The sequence below is a fragment of the Chiloscyllium plagiosum genome, unplaced genomic scaffold (assembly GCF_037043375.1).
Source record: "Chiloscyllium plagiosum isolate Xiang-an unplaced genomic scaffold, Cpla_swu_hap1 HiC_scaffold_19, whole genome shotgun sequence".
Classification (NCBI taxonomy): domain Eukaryota; kingdom Metazoa; phylum Chordata; class Chondrichthyes; order Orectolobiformes; family Hemiscylliidae; genus Chiloscyllium; species Chiloscyllium plagiosum.
In genome coordinates, this window is record NW_028270157.1 from 60,781,607 (window position 1) to 60,803,587 (window position 21,981).

Below are 21,981 nucleotides of genomic sequence, written 5' to 3' on the forward strand. Positions count from 1 at the left end.
AAATCAAATTTTACTCTGAAAGATTGCTTTGAGGTAATGTTGATTGGTAATACTTCTGTCCCTGTGTGCTCAGTAACTTGATAGCTTGCTCCAGACTGTTGTAAAATACATATTTAAGTTTAAATCTTGTACCCATGTTAGAGACTGTTTCCAACAAAGAAATGCAAAGTGATGTGACTTAGCATTGCTATTGAACTGGTAATTATATATCTACTGCAGGTCTAAATATCACCATATCTGTACTAAAAACCAAAATTTAAATTAAAAATTGGTTGCATAATGAAAGACACATCTAAATAGAATCTTACCTCAGCTCTCAGACACCTTTCAGTGTTTCACATGCATTGGTTGTAACATGTGGTGAGTATTGTACTTCAAACATATCAGCCATTTTGCACATAGCAAGATCTCACAAAAAGTAACAAAACCTTTAATTAGTTAATCAGCTTTAGATAACTTTTAGTTGAGGGGAGAATTTTGGCCATGACAAGGAGTAAATTATTGTTTAAATAAAAGGAGACATTTTGTCAAAGCTTATTAGAACATAGGAGCCCTGCAGTGCAGATGGAGGTCATTCACCTCATTAAGTCTGCACTTACCCATAACCCATCCCTGCAACCTCACTTCTAGTGTGGCTAGCCCACCTAGCACAACCCGTGGACACTACAGAGCAATTTGGCCAATCCACCCTAACCTACACATCTCTGGGCACTGTGGGTAATTTAGCCCGGCCAATCCACCTAATCTGCACATCTTTGGACTGTGGAAGGAAAGTGACAGCAGACACAGGGTGGACATGTAAACTCCACACAGATAGTCAGCCAAGGCTGGGACTGAGCCCTGGTCCCTGCTGCTGTGAGGCAGCAGTGCTAACCACTAAGCCACCGTGCTGCCCTTATCCTGATTTGATTTGATTTTCTGATTTGATTTATTCTTGTCACATGTATCTAGGTGCAGTGAAAGGTTTTGTTTTGTCTGCACTACAGGAAGGTCATACTAACAAAACACATTAGGGTAATAGAACAGAGCGAAGAGTACAGTGTTTTGGCTGCAGAGAAGGTGCACAAAGAGCAGCATCAAAGTTGAAGTTGGAATTTATGAGGTCCATTCAGAAGTCTGAGAACAGTGGGAAAGAAGCTGTTCTTGAGCTTGTTGGTAAGTGTGTTTGACCTTTTGTATCTTCCACCTCATCTTCCGCCTAGGAACCCTCCAACCACACAGGATGAATGCAGATTTCTCCAGCTTCCTCATTTCCCCTCCCCCCACCTTATCTCAGTCCCAACCCCCAGATTCAGCACTGCCCTCTTGACCTGCAATCTTCTTCCCGACCTTTCTGCCCCTCCCCCCCAGCCTATTACCCTCACCCTCATTTCCTTCTCCTTCCACCTATCGTATTCCCACGCCCCTCCCCCAAATTCCTTCCCCTCTACCCTTTATCTCAGCCCGCTTGGCACACCAGCCTCATTCCTGAAGAAGGGCTTTTGCCCGAAACATTGATTCTCCTGCTCCTCGGATGCTGCCTGGTCTGCTGTGTTTTTCCAGCACCACATTTTTCAACGTTTGTATCTTCTGTCTGACACAAGAAGTTGGAAGAGATCATAACCGGGGTGGGAGGTGTCTTTGATTATGTTGGTAAAAACAATGACTGCAGATGCTGGAAACCAGATTCTGGATTAGTGGTGCTGGAAGAGCACAGCAATTCAGGCAGCATCCGAGGACAGGCAAAATCGACGTTTCGGGCAAAAGCCCTTCATCAGGAATAAAGGCAGAGAGCCTGAAGCATGGAGAGATAAGCTAGAGGAGGGTAGGGGTGGGGAGAGAGTAGCATAGAGTACAATAGGTCAGTGGGGAAGGAGATGAAGGTGATAGGTCAGGGAGGAGAGGGTGGAGTGGATAGGTGGAAAAGGAGCTGGGCAGGTCGGACAAGTCCGGACAGGTCGAGTTGCTGGAGGTTAGAAACTAGGATGAGGTGGGGGAAGGGGAAATGAGGAAACTGTTGAAATCCACATTGATGCCCTGGGGTTGAAGTGTTCCGAGGCAGAAGATGAGGCGTTCTTCCTCCAGGCGTCTGGTGGTGAGGGAGCGGCGGTGGAGGAGGCCCAGCACCTCCATATCCTCGGCAGAGTGGGAGGGGGAGTTGAAATGTTGAGCCACTGGGCGATTTGGTTGATTGATGCGGGTGTCTCTGAGATGTTCCCTAAAGCGCTCTGCTAGGAGGCGCCCAGTCTCCCCAATGTAGAGGAGACCGCATCGGGAGCAACGGATACAATAGATGATATTAGTGGATGTGCAGGTAAAACTTTGATGGATGTGGAAGGCTCCTTTAGGGCCTTGGATGGAGGTGAGGGAGGAGGTGTGGGCACAGGTTTTACCGTTCCTGCGGTGGCAGGGGAAAGTGCCAGGATGGGAGGGTGGGTCGTAGGGGGGCGTGGACCTGACCAGGTAGTCACGGAGGGAACGATCTTTGCGGAAGGCGGAGAGGGGTGGGGAGGGAAATATATCCCTGGTGGTGGGGTCTGTTTGGAGGTGGCGGAAATGTCGGCGGATGATTTGGTTTATGCGAAGGTTGGTAGGGTGGAAGGTGAGCACCAGGGGCGTTCTGTCCTTGTTGCGGTTGGAGGGGTTGGGTCTGAGGGCGGAGGTGCGGGATGTGGATGAGATGCGTTGGAGGGCATCTTTAACCACGTGGGAAGGGAAATTGCGGTCTCTAAAGAAGGAGGCCATCTGGTGTGTTCTATGGTGGAACTGGTCCTCCTGGGAGCAGATACGGCGGAGGCGGAGGAATTGGGAATACGGGATGGCATTTTTGCAAGAGGTAGGGTGGGAAGAGGTGTAATCCAGGTAGCTGTGGGAGTCGGTGGGTTTGTAGAAAATGTCAGTGTCAAGTCGGTCGTCACTGATGGAGATGGAGAGGTCCAGGAAGGGGAGGGAGGTGTCAGAGATGGTCCAGGTAAATTTAAGGTCAGGGTGGAATGTGTTGGTGAAGTTGATGAATTGCTCAACCTCCTCGCGGGAGCACGAGGTGGCGCCAATGCAGTCATCAATGTAGCGGAGGAAGAGTGGGGAGTGGTGCCGGTGTAATTACGGAAGATCAACTGCTCTACGTAGCCAACAAAGAGACAGGCATAGCTGGGGCCCATACGTGTGCCCATGGCTACCCCTTTGGTCTGGAGGAAGTGGGAGGATTCAAAGGAGATATTGTTAAGGGTGAGGACCAGTTCGGCCAAACGAATGAGAGTGAAACGTCGATTTTGCCTGTCCTCGGATGCTGCCTGAATTGCTGTGCTCTTTGATTATGTTGGCTGCCTTCCCAAGACAGTCCAAAGTCAATGGATGGAAGGCTGGCTTGTGTGATGGACTGGGCTGTGTTCACAACTCTCTGTAGTTTCTTGCAGTCTTGGGCAGAGCAGTTGCCATTCCAAGCCGTGATGCATCCAGATAAAATGTTTTCGATGGTGCATCTCTAAAAATTGGTAACAGTCTTTACAGGTAATCTATATTTCCTTAGCCTCCTGAGAAAGTAGAGGGTTTGTTGTACTTTCTTGACCGAAGCATCGGTGTGGATGCACCAGGACAGATTGTTGGTGATCATCCCTCCCAGGAACTTGACGTCCTCAACCATTTCTACCTTAGCAATGGTGATGTAGACAGGGGCACACCCTCAACCTTGCTTCCTGAAGTCAATGACCAGCTCCTTCATTTTGCTGACGCTGAGGGAGATATTGTTATATTTATACCATGCCACAAAGCACTATATCTCTTTCCTGTATTCTGTCTTGTCATTATTTGAGATCCATCTAACAGCAGTGCTGTCATCAGTGAATTTGAAGATGAAGTTAGGATGAGGTTTGGCCACACAGACATGAGTTTAGTGAGGGTTAGGTGTGCAGCCTTGCAGTACCAGTACCAGTATTGAAGATTATCATGGAGGTGTTCTCTCCTATTCTCACTGACTCATTGTCTTGCAATAATCAGGACACTTTCCAAGAATGCCAAAGTCAAGAAAAAGAATATGTTTATGCTGCATGATATGTGTTTCCTGATTAGTTGACAAGCTGACTCTGATAGGTAGAAGGGTTGCCGTGGAGAATGCAACAGTCAGATTATGACCGACAGTTAACTGCCAAGCTTTGTTTAAATTTAAGTGCTTTTGCGTAAACCTGTTGTTCCCTATTACATTGATATTATTGTGAATTGTCCTGATCAGAATAAGATAATAAGCTTTGATAAAATGAGTACTTTCTTTCACATTCTGCTCAACCAAATAACTATGTGGAATAAAGAGCTTGGGATCTTATTATTGTCCTGCTCGTGATTATCCAAACTGACAGCAGATTAGTTTAGCACATCAGCCAAAGGGCTGGACCTCTTAAGAATTCTGCATTCCCTCAGATATTTTCTAATCAACGTTTTATTACACGCTTTTGGAGCAGGTGGACCTTGAACCTTGGTCTCTGGCTCAGAGGTAGGGACACAAACATAACACCACAAGGGCCCTTCAGCACAGTGCTTCATTCAACATACCATCTGTACGATATCAATTTCGGTAGCTGGTCTCAATACTGGGTACTACGATTGATGTCATCAGCCCTGAGTTAGTCGAAAAGCAAAAATGAGAGAGGCCTTTCATTTTGCTAATTGCTATCTGTAGTAAATTTGTATAGGGATGTCAAAAGGTATTGGACTCAACTTGAATCCATCCAGTCATTGTCTGCCATAACTCACTATTATCTACTTACATTTTACATTTAGGTGAGATACTGGAGCTTTGCCGAGCGCTTATCGAACTGTACCGTAGTAAAAGCTGACACTTTTAGTGACAAAGGAGGAAGAAACAGCAGTGAAGCCTGGGGGTCTTTATATGATATTGGAGGGACTATAGCTTCAGGTTATTTTGACACTAGTGTAGATCAGCAACCAGATCGCACACAAGTGCCCAAATCAAAATGTGACTAATTGCAATAAGGTTACACTCAAACTTTATGTATATTGTCTGGATTGACACCAGAGTAATGTATGGTTCAGTTTCAAACGATAAGTTACCATGGTATTAGCCTTCCTGCTTAAATATCACATCAGCATAATTCTGACAATAATAAGTCTGTGCTTGTTTTAAAAAAAGATTTAGTAAAACAATATGTGAGATCTCAGCTGCAATTATGCAATGCACAACCAGCCCTGGGATGAATAATCACAGAAGCAGAGACTTACATCCTGTCAGTACATTTCAGCAGCTTGCAGCAAAACAATTCTGCAGAATTCCCCTAACCAACTCAACTACTTTCACAACTTGAAAGTTCCTAATAAATGCATAGAACACAACGAAAAAAAGAGACAAATGAGGATCTAGTGCAAATGGAACGTACGGGAGACGTTTTCTTTGTTTAACTAAGTTTCTTCATTTTATAATTGAAACAATAATTGTATCCAGCTGAGCTTTTCCAATCCCTTCTCCAGGTGGTCGCTCTCCTATAAACACTCCAGCTCAACTGGAACTCTGAGCTCGATGGCACATCTTGTGGTTGGTCCTGAGAAGCCAGCACCCTGGCCAAAAAAAAACTTAAATCCTGCCTTACCCTTCATGAGTATCCCCCATCCATCCCCTCTCTAACACTCACATCATCCAAACAATCATCCCTACAATCTAGAATTGTTCTTTTAAGCAACTTACCCACCTTCAGAAGTCCACATTTATCTGTTGACTGTCCCTTTCACTAACCTCCCAACTTCTTCATTTTTACTTGCTGTTGCTTTCTCTGTGAGTGGTTTTGTCACACTGAAGGTGTGAAGCACACTATAGCTAGTGTTCCACCCGATAGTAAAACAGCCAATGACCTTTGTCTCTCCTTTATAAATGGCAATGGAGTTGGGCAGCAAGTTGTCGCTGTGACAAGGAGCCTTGTTATTTATCCATGAAGATCTACTATAGCCCTCCCATAGCTGTGGCATTGTCAGTTTGACAGTGGGGTTCACCGCTGAGATGATACACTTCCTTTATGATTGCATGCTGTCTCCTGTGCACACTGGGAGCCCCTTTAATTTTAATCTTATCACATGGGAGGCAGCAAAAAGCCTAAGAGCTAAAATGGTACCCCCTTCTTGCACTGCACACACAGTTAAAGTTCCATCCTAGATGTCACCATTATGGCCAAACTGGGGGGATGCACTGATTCCTTTCCATCTCCTACACTTCCACTGACCAGCGTTTGAATTTAAAAGGGAGGTAATATAGTCAATCATATTCGACTCAGTCAGCATCTATACCTCAGCATCAGGCTCTACCATTGTTATCGTCTGCTATAGTAGGTTTTCAAATCAGTTGTTTGACAAGAGGGTTTCCAGAAAAAAGAAAGACCGAGGGCAAAGGCTCTTATCCCTGTGGCACGTTGTGTCTGACTGTAATACATTTTCCACACACCACCTGGATCATGCGGTTTCTCTCTGAAAACATTTCAGGCTCAATGACTCAATTCAGGCAGCTTGTGTTCTTTGCAAACGAAGTATTGTTGCTGCTGTGGCCAGTTGTCCTTTGTTTTGAAACAAGGTTCTCTTCAAAAAGTTAATGATATCCCGATGTACAGATATCAATATTTTAATATTACATATTTTCATAACAGTCACACTTTGTCACGGAGGCTAAATGATCCGAAAAGGGGTGTTTTGTTTTAGAAAAAGAAAAGTAATGTTAGTCATTTCTTGTTGGTTTTCTGACCGGGGATTTACAAATAGCTTCCAATCTTCAATTTGTCATTAATCTCAACTGGTACCTAATTAGGAAACCTCTTTTGAAAACTGGACAGCTATCTAAGTAGGAGGGTCTTGTGTTCCAGTGGTAGTGTCACTACCTCTAGGCTAGACAGTCTATGTTCAAGTAATGCTTGCCCTGGATGTGTGTTCTAAAATGTCCAAATAGATTGTTCTAAGCAGCGCCTATAAAGAGGAAAGAAGCAACTTAAACACTGCTGTATGTTAGCTGAACAGGGCAATTGCCTCAAACTAAGGTAGGACTCTCTGGGAAGAGGCAGTGGGGAACTTCAAGGGTAAGGTAGCGAAGTGGTCTACTCCACAAAGAAAAGGGGATTTTTGGGGAAAACTAATGTGACGAGAAATTGAATATGCATTCTGGAGATCATGATTTGCAAAGATGCCTCCACCCATCCAATTAAATGGCTACAATAGAAAGTTTTAGGTCTCATCTGCATGAATGTGATACGAACTGGGAAATCCCCCCCCTCCACCCTATGCTCAATTCCTAAATGCTGTCTGCCATTTAACTTCAGCAGGAAAATCCCAGATGGTGGTCTTTCCCCACGGTGCCTTGGCGGAAGCTGCCCCAAGCATCCCTCAGCACCTAGTCCCAGAACATGGAATGTGCCAATCTGCAACCACTCGGTGGGGATCAACTTTTTGCTCTGGAACACCAAAAAGTTTCGGGCAGACTAAAGAGCGTCATTCAGCAAGATGATGGTCCTCCAGGCACAGTTGACTTTTGTCTCAGTATGTGTCCTGGGGAATAGACGGTCAAGCACAGAGTCCTGCATCACGGAGCTGGTGGGAACGAACCTCAACAAAATCACTGCATCTCTCTCCACACTCCCTTCCACCCTCCCTCCCCCACCACTTTGAGGGCAACATGTGGTGGCACTTCAGCCCCATACATTCCTCATGCTGAATTCACATCTCTCCAGCTGTAGTCACAGCAGTCAGATCATTCCAATTCAGATAGGCACCCACATCACAGCATTACCCAACTGAAATGGTCAGCCTTAGTAAATTCCCTGATGAAAGGCTTATGCCCAAAACGTTGATTCTCCTGCTCCTCAGATGCTGCCTGACCTGCTGTGCTTTTCCAGCACCAGTTTCTCGACTCTGATCTCCAGCATCTGCAGTCCTCACTTACTCTAAATTCCCACTTACACAGGAGATGCAGAAATGAAATCCGTTCCCCCCAACCATCTTTGCTCCAAGGAGAACAATGCCAGTTTTTCTACTCTCAGTATTTAGATATCATTAAGTTATAGGAATTCACTTCCTAGTTTATGTAGATTATATTCCAAATATAATAGAAACTGAATTACTTTGCCAGCTGTGTACATATTCTAGATATAACCAGCAACCAAATTATCCCTGTGTCTCACTGCTGGAGTTAAGTTTACCTTCCAAGCAAATGCTGATAGGTATCCAGCTCCAGGGATTCATGCGGTAAATGTTCAGCCCTGTCGCAGTATTCTGCTATATTCCTTATTTTAATCATTTGAGGATCCTTGCTTCCGGTGCCCTATTTGTCAGTGTCCTATGTGTTATTCACTCTTTGTGTGAAAAATGAATTCTTGACATCCATCTGAAATGTTTCCATTGAGTGTCTGAAGCTACAGACTGAATTCTACCATGTTTTGGCTCAGTGTCGATTGGCAGCATTTCATGGTGTTTTGCCTCTTTTGCTCACCCAGTTCTCTGCTTCACCTCTGACTAAGTATACATCTGGCCTCTACTCTCGGGCAACCTTACACTCAGCAGAGATGGGTGTGCCCTCTGGTTCCCTGCCATGTTTAATCCTCAGCCACACACCTATTCAAACCCTGCAAGCTAGGATCTGCCTTTAATGCATGAGTGGACAATTGGAAATGACAGGCTAGCACTGTGTTTCACCAGCAGGGAGGTCCTTGTTGATAGGGTGGTGGAGTGGAGAATCACCCTCTTTCCCCAGGATCAACAAATGAGACTGAAGGAGACCCTGCCTGCCTGATCTGAAGTAGCCACTCAGCTACAGCCATGTTACAAGCAGGTTACTTACCTTGCTAGGGTAAGTGGGACTATTTCCCTCGGCTATCTTACACTCACTGCACCATACTTCTCACTAAGGGCACATGCTCTCACGATTGTATACTGAGCCTTTACTCAATAGTTCTCACCCAAAACTGCCAATCATGCGTAGCGTCTGTGCTGTGTCTTCACTCACGAGGGACATCTTACCTGCACCAGCAGTAACTGCTGGGCTAGTTCCTTTCATCCCACTCAATCCTTCCCTTTGCAGGAGAAAACAGTCCACAACAGGGACGAAGGAGGCTAGGATGGGTGGCCGTGTAGCTGACATTTATCACGTTGTCCCATAGGAGGAGAGAGTCCTTGAGAGGCTGTGACTGCTCATGTTCCAATTGTCCACCCATGCATTAAAGGCAGATCCTAGCTTGCAGGGGTTGAATAGGTGTATGGCTGAGGATTAAACGTGGCAGGACCTCCATCAGCAAGCAACCAAGCCAGCTTTATTTACAGTCCTGCACAGTTCTCCCATTACTGCCACCGTGAATGTATTGTTAACATGTTCAAACTTCCATTCCCCTTTCCATGTCTCTTGCAGACACCAGGAGGATCCACACAGCCTTCACCATGAAGAGACCAGCTCCTCCAAACATCATCTCCTAAGCCACTTCAGAGGAAGAAGTCACAGTCTTGAAGCCTTCTATTCATCCAATTTTCATAGCCATTTTTGCTTTGATGGGGTTTGGGCGAGGGGTCGGCAGGGTTAGTGGTAGGGGGATAGTTCACAACCTTTTATGTAAAAAGAATGCATTTTGATTTTTCCTAATTGGTCAAGTTTTCACTTTAAGATGCACATTTTGTTCTAGATGTCTTTTCTACAAGCAAAAAGGTTTCCCTCTATTTATCAAATCATTTTATAATTTTAAAAATCTCAATTAGATCATTCCTCAAACTTCTAAACTTGAAGGCAGATAATTTAACATCATAGTTTAATCTTTTTAAAGCTGGAATTATTCAATTGAGTCTTGAAGGCTCAACCGAACTGCCTTCAAGTCTATTGTATTTGCCTGTGTCTAAACCTGAATGTAATATACCAAATGGGGTTTGACCGTTGCTTTGTGCACTGAAGTCTAATCCAACATCTTCATGATAAAGGGCCAACTTTCCACAAACTCTTCTTAGAGTCATAGAGTCATAGAGATATACAGCATGGAAACAGACCCTTCGGTCCAACTCATCCATGCCGACCAGATATCCCAACCCAAACTAGTCCCATTTGCTAGTACTTGGCCCATATCCCACTAAACCCATCCTATTCATATACACATCCAGATGCCTTTCAAATGCTGTAATTGTACTAGCCTCCACCACTTCCTCGCGCAGCTCATTCCATACACGCATCATCTCCTGTGTGAAAAAGTTACCCCTTAGGTCTCTTTTATATCTTTCCCCTCTCACCCTAAATCTATACACTCTAGTTCTGGACTCCCCCATCCCAGGGAAAAGACCTTGTCTATTTACCCTATCCATGCCCCTCATGATTTTATAAATCTCTATAAGGTCACCCCTCAGCTTCTGATGCTCCAGGGAAAACAGCCCCAGCCTATTCATCCTCTCCCTATAGCTCAAACCCTCCAACCCTGGCAACATCCTTGTAAATCTTATCTGAATCCTTTCAAGTTTCACAATATCCTCCCGATAGAAAGGAGTCCAGAACTGCAAGCTGTATTCCAAAAGTGGCCTAAACAATGTCCTGTACAACTGCAACATGACCTTCCAATTCCTGTACTCAGTGCTCTGACCAATAAAGGAAATCATACCAAATGCATGTATGGAATGAGGGGAAAGATATAAAAGGGACCTAAGGGGTAACTTTTTCACACAGGATACGTGTATGGAACGAGCTGCGCGAGCAAGTGGTGGAGGCTGGTACAATTACAGCATTTGAAAGGCATCTGGATGTGTATATGAATAGGATGGGTTTAGAGTGATATGGGCCAAGTGCTAGCAAATGGGACTAGTTTGGGTTGGGATATCTGGTCGGCATGGATGAGTTGGACCGAATGGTCTGTTTCCATGCTGTATATCTCTATGACTCGAAGAAGAGCTTATGGAAAGTTGGCCCTTTATCATGAAGATGTTGGATTAGACTTCAGTGCACAAAGCAATGGTCAAACCCCATTTGGTATATTACATTCAGATTTAGACACAGGCAAATACAATAGACTTGAAGGCAGTTCGGTGCAGACTCAATTGAATAATTCCAGCTTTAAAAGGATTAAACTATGGTGTTAAATTGTCTGCCTTCAAGTTTAGAAGTTTGAGGAATGATCTAATTGAGATTTTTAAAATTATAAAATGATTTGATAAATAGAGGGAAACCTTTTTGCTTGTAGAAAAGACATCTAGAACAAAATGTGCATCTTAAAGTGAAAGCTTGACCAATTAGGAAAAATCAAAATGCATTCTTTTTACATAAAAGGTTGTGAACTATCCCCCTACCATTAACCCTGCCAACCCCTCGCCCAAACCCCATCAAAGCAAAAATGGCTATGAAAATTGGATGAATAGAAGGCTTCAAGACTGTGACTTCTTGAAGAAGGGCTCATGCCCGAAACGTCGATTCTCCTGCTCCTTGGATGCTGCCTGACCTGCTGCGCTTTTCCAGCAACACATTTTCAGCTCTGATCTCCAGCATCTGCAGTCCTCACTTTCTCCTAAATCATTCCAAATGCCTTCTTCACGATCCCTGTCTATCTGCGACTCTATTTTCAAGGAAATACGAACCTGCTCTCTAAGGTCTCTTTGTTCAGCAACACTCTCCAGGACCTTACCATTAAGTGTATAAGTCCTGCTAAGATTTGCTTATCCAAAATTCATCACCTTGCACTTACCTAAATTAAACTCCATCTGCCACTCCTCAATCCATTAGCCCATCTGACCAAGATCCCACTGTACTCTAAGCTAACCTTCTTCGCTGGCCACTACACCTCCCATTTTGGGATCATCTCCAAACTTGATCAACTTATTATGCTTGTACATGGTCATCCAAATCCATTTTTTCTTCAGTCGCTCTAAGTCTCTCAATGTTACAAAATGTTACAATTTGTCTTTCTCCTTACGCTGGCTACTATTGTCTTATAATGACATATACCTTTGAGGGGGGGGTGGGGAGGTTAACATACCTTACTGTCTCTCACCACTCATCTTAAGACGATATAATGTGTTAGTCCCACTTCTTCTTAGGCTGTCTATAAGCAGCACTGATAGCAGTTACATGCACTATACTTGACTCACAGCAGTGAATATTATATGCTCTGTATGGTCTTGCCTTCAAAAGAAGAATCTGCATTATTGTTTCATCAATCCTGGCATGTGATTGGTACCGCTTACATTAAGATGAATGTTATTCTTACATTTCACTTTTTAGAAATTCTAGCTCTTTGCTAAATAATATACTGTGCTGCCGAATTTAGTATCATCTGAAAACTTCTACATGGTGAAATATTGAGGCTCCAATACAGATCCCTCGGGAATAACAGTTCTCAAATCCTTACAATTATAGAACAGGTCCTCTGACCCTATGTTCTGTCTTCTCCCTCGGGTTCTGTCTATTTTCATTTCTTTCTAATAATCCCTTGTGTGAAACCTTATCAAATCCCTTCTGAAAGCCTATATAGATAACATCCGAGTGACCTCCTCAGAAAAATTCAAATACATTAATCAGAGTTGAACTACCCTTCACAAATCCACATTGACTCTCCTTATTCAGCTTATACTTGTCCTAATGCTCAGCCACTTGCTCTTGGATGACAGACTGCTTTAGAAATCCCATTGACTGCGAGCAGCAGAAAGGTTAGCGAAAGAATACAAAGGAAGAGCTGCATAAAGGGAATACAAGAAAAGCTTGAAAATTAGACCACGACAACACTAGAGGTTTTTACAAATCCACTAGCTAAGAATAGTGTGAGCCCCTGAACAACAGATATACGTGATATTGTAAGACAAATTTGGGAAAAAGGAATTAATTAAGAGAATTTCAAATTTGTTTTCTTTTCAAGAAACCAAAATAACAGAATAACAGTCGATGAATGAAAGTTTTTGATTTCGCCTATTTCAATATTCAAACAATATTCGTATAATGATCAACTTGAAGAATTATACAGAAGGGCACAGATAGAAAACTGTTAAGTATATATCTCTTTGTAGACCTATTATGAGTGGAGTCTCACAGATTCAGTGCTGTGAGTTTTGCTATTTATAATTTAATGATCTGGGTGTAGGTGTTGAAGGCATGATTTGAAAAGTTGTAGATGATACATAAGAATATAAGAAATGGGAGCATGAGTAGGCCATCTGCCCTGTCAATCTGCTCGGCCACTCAATAAGATCATGGCTGATCTGTTTGTGGACTCAGCTCCACTTACTCACTGGATCTGCCCGATAGGACAATGTCTTGCTATTTCTTCCTTGATTATTAATTCAAGCATTTTCCCCACTACAGAGATTAAGCTAATAGGCCTATAGTTAACTGCCTTTTGTCTGCCTCCTTTGTTAAACTGTGGTGTCATGTTTGCTATTTTCCAATTTGCCAGAACCACCCCAGAGTCCAGTGAGTTTTGGTAAATTACCACGAGTGCATTTGTTATTTCTTTTAGTACCCTGAGATGCATTCCATCAGGTGAGCTGACTTGTCTACCTTTAGCCCCATTAGCTTACCTAATGCTGCCTCTTCAGTGATAATGATTGTTTCCAGGCTCACACCCGCCATAGCCTCCTTGTCATCAGTTATTACTGAGATATCTTCGGAAAGTCAGTAATGCTGAACCATTTCAGATGTGATCAGCAATTTGGGTCATAGAGTCATAGAGATGTACGGCATGGAAACAGACCCTTCAGTCCAACTCGTCCATGCTGACCAGCTATCCCAACCCAATCTATTCCCACCTGCCAGCACCCGGCCCATATCCCTCCAAGGTCATGGCAGTTTTATTCATTTGGACAGGGTCAAAACTTTTGTCTCCAGAGAAAAGTATTTTAAAAGTTCGCAAAAGGTTCTCTATGGTTTAGTGTGCTGCAAATAGGTGTTGGGGTGCACATGTTGAAAAATTGACTGTAAGACAAGTCACAATATTTTGTCCCCGTACAAAACTACAGCTAGGCCTTAGTTGGATTACTATCCCCAGGGAAGCCAAGAGCAGCTGAGGCTGCAAGTGATGGACAGAGCTGAGTGATCTCACAACTAACAGATCAAATTTAAGCTCAACAGTAGTCTCACGTCCAGCTATGAATGGTGGTGGACAGTAAAATGACTGAAAGAAAGAGAAGGGTCCATAACTATCACCATCCACCATCAACATATCAATGCAGAAGACATTTTATGCATTTGCAACACGCTTCAGCAAATTTGTAGCATCACAAATTCCAGTCTTCAGCCAAATTAGTTCACTCCACTTGGTATCGAGAAATGGCTAGATGACTGGAAGCCATTAACTTCAGAGGTGAAAGGATTATCATATGAGGAGAGATTGAGCAGGTTAGTCCTGTACTCTGTCGAGTCAGGAATGTGATGCTGGAAAAGCATAGCAGGTCAGGCAGCATCCGCGGAGCAGGAGCATCGATGTTTCGGGCATAAATTCTTCATCAGGAACAGCTGATGAAGGGCTTATGTCTGAAATGTCAACTCTCCTGCTCCTCGGATGCTGCCTGACCTGCTATATTTTTCCAGCACCACACTCTCAACTCTGATCTCCAGTATCTGCAGTCCTCACATTCTCCCAGTATTCTCTAGAGTTTAGAAGAATGAAGTATATAAATGCTAAAGGGATTGACAAACAAGATGCAGAGGAATCTAAATGAGAGGTCACAGTTTTAGGATAAGGAGTAATGGGATTTAATACAGTGATGAGGAGGAATTACTTCTCTCAAAGGATTGTGAATCTGTGAAATTCACGACCCAGAAATGTGGTGGATACCGGGACACCGGGAATAGGTTTTAGGAGAAAATGGACAGATTTTTAATAAGTCACAGGTTGAAGAATTGTGGGGAGTGGGCAGGATGATGGAGCTGAGGCTGAGATGAAATTAGAGCTGAAAATGTGTTGCTGGAAAAGCGCAGCAGGTCAGGCAGCATCCAAGGAACAGGAGAATCGACGTTTCGGGCATAAGCCCTTCTTCAGGAATGAGATGAAATTAGCCATGATTGTATTAAATGGCAGAGCAAGCATAAGGGGCTGAACTGCCTACTCCCTCTCCAATGGCTATAGCCTTAAATCACATTTTGACAATAATATTTGAAAAGTTGTGACCTCGAACTAACCATCCCCCTAGCCATGTTGTTCCAGTCCAGCTACAACAGTGGCATTAACCTGACAATGTGGAAAATTGCCCAGGTAAAACAGAGGACCAATCTAACTTGGTCAAATTCCACTCAAATTATTTCTCTCAATCATCAGCAAAGTGATGAAAGGGGTTGTCCACAGTGCTACCACCTGGCCAGTGATGTTCATTTTTACTTCTCCAGGGCCACTCACACCTGACCTCATTATACCCTTCATCCAAACAGAAACAATATAAGACTGTCCTTAACATCAAGGCAACATTTGACCAAGTCTGGCATTAAAGAGCCCTAGCAAGTCACCATGATGTTGCTGCTCCCTCTCTCTCACATTTTCCTCTTCACTGAAGGATCCTCATCCTGAATGAGTGTTGACCATGGCACACAGGCACTGCCAGTCTTAGTAGCTGCTGTGATACAGTCTATCCTACTGCTCCCCTCAGGCCTTGTACTCCCTTGCCAGGACCACATCAAGACTGTTCACATCACACGCATCAAGTGAGGCTCAACCCAGGTCAATGGCTTCCCAACGATCTCTCCTCTATGCATTGCTAAGAAGCTGATGGCCATCAATTGGCATCAGAGGAGAGGGAGTGTGGTTCTGCCTTCAGTTGCCTGATGACTCGCATGAACCCCTGTTCAAAGGTTGGGGATGATTCAGGCGGTGACTTCAGGTGTTTTTTGGGGGTACAGCGTTTTGTGAAACTTGTGAATGAATCGGTGAATGAAAAGGGAGCTGGATGTTCAGGTTAGCTGATCTTGGGCTGTTGAGTTCCACATTCACCAGAGTGAAACTGGACTAAAATTGAGAGATGATAAGGACACAGAGCACAGAGTAGGATTGCATTCTCCTGAATACAGAAGGTTAATTGTGATTAATCATGGTTAAAGTTTTGACAGGGTGGTTAGAGAGGAATTATTTATTTTTGTAGGAGGCAGTCCAGAACGACTAAGCACAACTTTGTCCGGTCTGGTCCACTAGGTAATACTTTTGTATCTGAGTCAGAAGGGTGTTGGTTCAAGTCCCACTACAAAGACTGTGTGAACGTCAGGCACTGTGTTTAAATTACAACAGTGGCTATGTTTTATTGCTTGTGAAGCACTTTAGGAGACCCTGAGCTTGTGAGAGGCACTATCATAGTGCCATAGAGTCATAGAGATGTACAGCACAGAAACAGACCCTTCAGTCCACTCGTCCATGCCAACCAGATATCCCCACCCAATCTAGTCCCACCTGCCAAGACCTGGCCCATAACCCTCCAAACCCTTCCTATTCATATACCTATCCAAATGCCTTTTAAATGTTGCAATTGTACCAGCCTCCACCACTTCCTCTGGCAGTTCATTCCATACATGTACCACCCTCTGTGTGAAAAAGTTACCCCTTAGGTCTCTTTTGTATCTTTCCCTTCTCACCCTAAACCTATGCCCTCTAGTTCTGGACTCCCCCACACCAGGGAAGAGACTTTGTCTATTTATGCTGTCCATGCTTCTCATGATTTTATAAACCTCTATAAGGTCACCCCTCAGCCTCTGACGCTCCAGGGAAAACAGCCCCAACCTATTCAACTTCTCCCTATAGCTCAAATCCTCCAACTCCGGCAGCATCCTTGTAAATCTTTTCTGAACCCTTTCAAGTTTCACAACAACCTTCCGATGGGAAGGAAACCAGAATTGCATGCAATATTCCAAAAGTGGCCCAACCAATGTCCTGTACAGCCACAACATGACCTCCCAACTCCTGTACTCAATACTTTGACTAATAAATAAGAGCATACCAAATGCCGTTTTCACTATTCTGTCCACTTTCAAGGAGATATGAACCTGCACTTCAAGATCTCTTTGTTCAGCAACACTCCCTCGGACCTTACCATTAAATGTATAAGTCCTGCTAAGATTCCCTTTCCCAAAATGTAGCGCCTCGATAAATTATCTAAACTACTTAATTATCTAAATTAAACTCCATCTGATCAAGATCCCGTTGTAATCTGGGGTAACCTTCTTCACTGTCCACTACATCTTCAATTTTGGTGTCATCTGCAAACTTACCAACTCTACCTCTTATGCTCCCATCCAAATCATTTATATAAATGATGAAAGGCAGTGGACCCAGCACTGATCCTTGTGGCACTCCACTGGTCACAGGCCTCAAGTCTGTAAAACAACCCTCCACCATCACCCTCTGTCTTCTACCTTTGAGCCAGTTCTGTATCTAAACGGCTAGTTCTCCCTGAATTCCATGAGATTTAACCTTGCTAATCAGTCTCCTATGGGGAACCTTGTCAAATGCCTTACTGAAGTCCATATAGATCACATCTACCACTGTGGCCTCTCAATCCTCTTTGTTACTTCTTCAACAAACTCAATCAAGTTTGTGAGACATGATTTCCCATGCAAAAATACATATTGACTATCCCTAATCAGTCCTTGCCTTTCCATCCTGTCCCTCAGGATTCCCTCCAACAACTTGCCCATCAGCGACATCAGGCTCACTGGTCTATAGTTCCCTGACTTGTCCTTACCATCCTTCTTAAACAGTGGCACCATGTTAGCCAACCTCCAGCCTTCTGGCACCTCACCTGTGACTATTGATGTTACAAATATCTCAGCAAGAGGCCCAGCAATCACTTCCCTAGCTTCCCACAATGTTCTAGGTTACACCTGATCAGACCCTGGGGATTTATCCACTTTTATGTGTTTCAAGCCATTCAGCACTTCCTCCTCTGTAATATGGATATTTTTCAAGATGTCTCCATCTATTTCCCTACATTTCATACTTTCATATACATTTCCACAGTAAATACTCATGTCGTATCTCCCCATCTCTTGCAGTTCCACACAAAGGTAGCCTTGCTGATCTTTGAGGGGCCCTTTCTCTCCCTAGCTACCCTTTTGTCCTTAATGTATTTGTAAAAACCCTTTGGATTCTCCCTAACTCTATTTGCCCAAGCTATCTCATGTCCCCGTTTTGTCCTCCTGATTTTCCTCTTAAGTATACTCCTATTGCCTTGATACTCTTCCAAGGATTCATTTGATCTATCCTGAAATATGCTTCCTTCTTTTTCTTAACCTCAATTTCTTTAGTCATCCAGCATTCCCTACATCTACCAGCCTTTCCTTTCACCCTAACAGGAATATACTGTCTCTGGATTCTTGTTATCTCATTTCTGAAGGCTTCCCATTTTCCAACCATCTCTTTACCTGCGAACATCTGCCCCCAATCAGCTTTGGAAATCATCTTGCCTAATACCGTCAAAATTGGCCTTTCTCCAATTTAGAACTTCAACTTTTACATCTAGTCTATCCTTTTCTATCACTATTTTATCAAAAAAGTCCACTCTTTGTGAAATGCATTGCTAGGAAACAGGGTGCAGGTATGTTCAATTGAGTCACTTAAGCAGGCATTGGAAGATTATTTGGTTAGAAATAATGTGCAGGGGCATTGTGAAAAGGCAGGAGATTGGCATCGAGCATTATGTCCATTGAGCGAGCCAGAACAGGCAAGTTGGCCTGAATGGACTCCTTCTGTGCCCTAACAATCCTGCAAACACTAATATTCACATTGGACCATTCAGAGATGATGTCAGGACGCACCTCAACACACATAGGTGGTGGGATTTGGAACTGTCTCACCCAACAGCTGTTGATGCTATAAGTCACTTGAAAATTTTAAATTGAAGGCTGCAGATTTTTGTTTGGCAAGATGTTAGGGGATATTAGAAGGTGGATGAGTGGAGTTAACCCAGTCATGATCTAACTGAATGGAGGAAAAGACTTAAGGGCCTCCTGCTATGCTTATGCTTCCCAAATTGATGTCAAATTGCTGTCAATACTCAATTCCTCCTTTCCGAAACCATGGCATTACATTTAGAATTTATCTTTTATGTCTGTCTTATAACACTGATATATCAAACTAGCATCCGAGATTTCTTCCAACTCAATCCATAGTAATGTCAGGATCACTCATGGGGTGTGTGCCTCCTTAATTTACTTTTCATCCTTATACAGATTTATCCAGACTGCATTTTATCTGTCTCTGGTCTGCCCACTGAAACAGATTTTGCAAGCTGCCTCTTCATATTGACATCATAACTTGCTCCTCCAGTCCTCCTTCCCATTTCCAGGTTTTCAGAACTGCATCAACTTTGAGCTCTGAGTCAAGCAGAATGCTCATTCCAAACATTTGGTTTCACAGAAACAACACTCCCAATGTGACAGTTACCTTTGATGCAAAAGTACATTCAGGGCATGCTTTATGCCAACCAAAGTTTTGTAATGTAGCAAACATCCTCCAGGCAACCTTTTCATATCAATGCCTCACAAACAGAAAGGAATAAATAATCAAATAATTTGCTGTAACGTGCTGGCAGAGGAATGAAGAACGACCAGCATGGAATCACACCCCCACCCTGTCTGCAATCTCCTCTTAAAAAATAATGCCATGAGAGCTTTTACATCCACTTAAAACAGCAGACTTCAATCTTCCTGATAATGCAGCACTTCCTCAGTACTGTACTTAACTGCCAACTCAAACCTAAATGTAGAACTAAACCAGCTGTGAAGGCAGCACGGCAGAGAGCCTTCTCACTCACACCCTCACCTAACTACTTGGACATCGTGGAGTTTGCAATAGTACAGTGAATTTTGCGGTATTTGAAGCATGTAATTCTGAACAGACTGGGGCTTTTGCTCCCCCCAGCTCGGAGGTTGTCGGGTGACCTTATAGAGGTTTATGAAATCCTGAGGGTCATGGATAGGGTCAATCGCCGAGGTATTTTTCCTAGCGGAGATGAGATGGAAAAAGGTTTAAAGTGAGAGGGAATGATTTATAAAGGACCTGAGGGGTAACCTTTTCATGCAGAGGGAGGTCTGTGTATGGAATAAGCTGCCAGAGGAAGTGATGGAGGTTGGTACAATTAAATGGCATCTGGATGGGTACAGAGGAACCTCGATTATCCAAAGGACACAGGCGGGGAGTATTTTGTTCGGTTAATCGAATGCTGGATAATTGATGCCGGATAACACAGTTAGCCAGGCATTGGGACCTTGCAATCTTGTCTGGATAATCCAAAATTTGGTTAATCGAATGCTGGATAATCGAGGTTCCTCTGTATATGAAGAGAAAGGGTTTAGAGGGATATGGGCCAAATGCTGGCAAATGGGACTAGGTCAGATTGGGATGTCTGGTCAGTGTGGACCGAAGGGTTTGTTTCCGTACTGTATGACTCCATGACTGTACGGCTATTTCTTGATCTTAGGTATACCATCTTGGTTCCAGTGAAAAAGAGATATACCTAAGGAAGTTAGTTATGGCACAATCTTGGATCTCCCTTCAGGATTCTGAAGAGTCCCAGATGGATTGTTAAAATTGCAAAGGCAATTTTGAGCAACTCTATGTTTGTCTGCTTGAACATTTGCAGTTACTTTGAAGTCATGTCCTGGTTAACTTCCATTGCCAACAATTCAGTCATATAAAAAGAAACAGCAGAGATAATTTTCAAACTCCATGCCTGTATTTTTTTCCTCTTTGTTGGGAGTTTTTTTTCCCTCTGGATTTATATAAGGAGTTCCCTCAGGCAAATGCTGAACTTTTGTTTCAGGAAAGGATATACTGCTTCCAACCACATGTGCTCTATAAATTTACAGAAGTTCACAACATAGACATTACAGTTCTGACTCTAGACCTCAAATGACTCACCACTCTCCTGCTGATTCCATTGCTTTATAGTGTTCTGGAAGTCTGCTCATTCCACTATGATTTTCCATTATTCCTTAAAATCTAATCCTTACTTCTTCAAAAACTATTGTAAAACTATTCTAGTAAAACCTACCAATTATCTTTCTTATATTAATTTATACATAACAAAAACAACAACTGCATTTAGATTGCCCCTTCAAGGAAATGAAACATTCAAGATGCTTTGCAAGCACGTAATCAGGCAACAATCAACACCAAACTAATGTAGGAAGCCAGAAGGCAGGTGACTGAAAACTTAATATGCACCTTAAAAGAGAAGAGAGAGAGGTGGAGAGGCTCAGGAAAGGAATTTAAAAGCTTAAGGCTTAGTCACTGCAAGCAGACTTGCACTGTTTGAACGAAGGAAGCAGGATGTGTCAGATATCAGAGTCAGAGGAACACAGAGTTCTCGGGGAGTGATGAGGCTGGGAGGAGGTTACAGAGTTGGGGAGAGGCAAGGTGTTGGAATTCAATAACGCAAATACTAAAACGGAGATGTTGGTGAAACAGGGGCCATAATTGGACAATGAGCACAGCAGTGACCAGTGACGGATAAACAGGGTTTACTGTATTTACGGTACTTGAGCACAGTTTTTAATGAGCTTAAATGATAGCAGATACAGACTAGACAATATTGGAATGCTCAAGTCTGGAGGTAACAAAACGATGGAGGACATTTTTATCCAGAATAGCCAAACCAAAATGTAATTTTCAGCATTTCAAACGTTAATTTCAGTAAAAAAAATTAAAATTAGTTTTCTGAAACCCTGACTAAAACATTACTTTCACGTTGTTTAATTAAAATTGTCAGAACATTCCATATTTTATGAAGAGATTTAATTATGTTTTGTCTTATTTAAGAATACAACAACATTATGAGCCACATTACAATATAATAGAGATGAAGAGGGAATTACAAAAGAGAAAGATGGACTGGTTTTAGGCTCTGATGGATAACACTTGACAGAAGGGGTAAATATTGTACAATATTAATCCTGAACTAATTCCATAATTTTCTTTGAACTAATTGGCTTGGATTTAAATCTTATTCTTTGTCTCTCCTCGGAGTTTACATGACTTTCAGACTGGTCAGAGGGTGTACAATATCATGATGCAGTTGTGTGGGACACTTTCTGTCCCATTAACT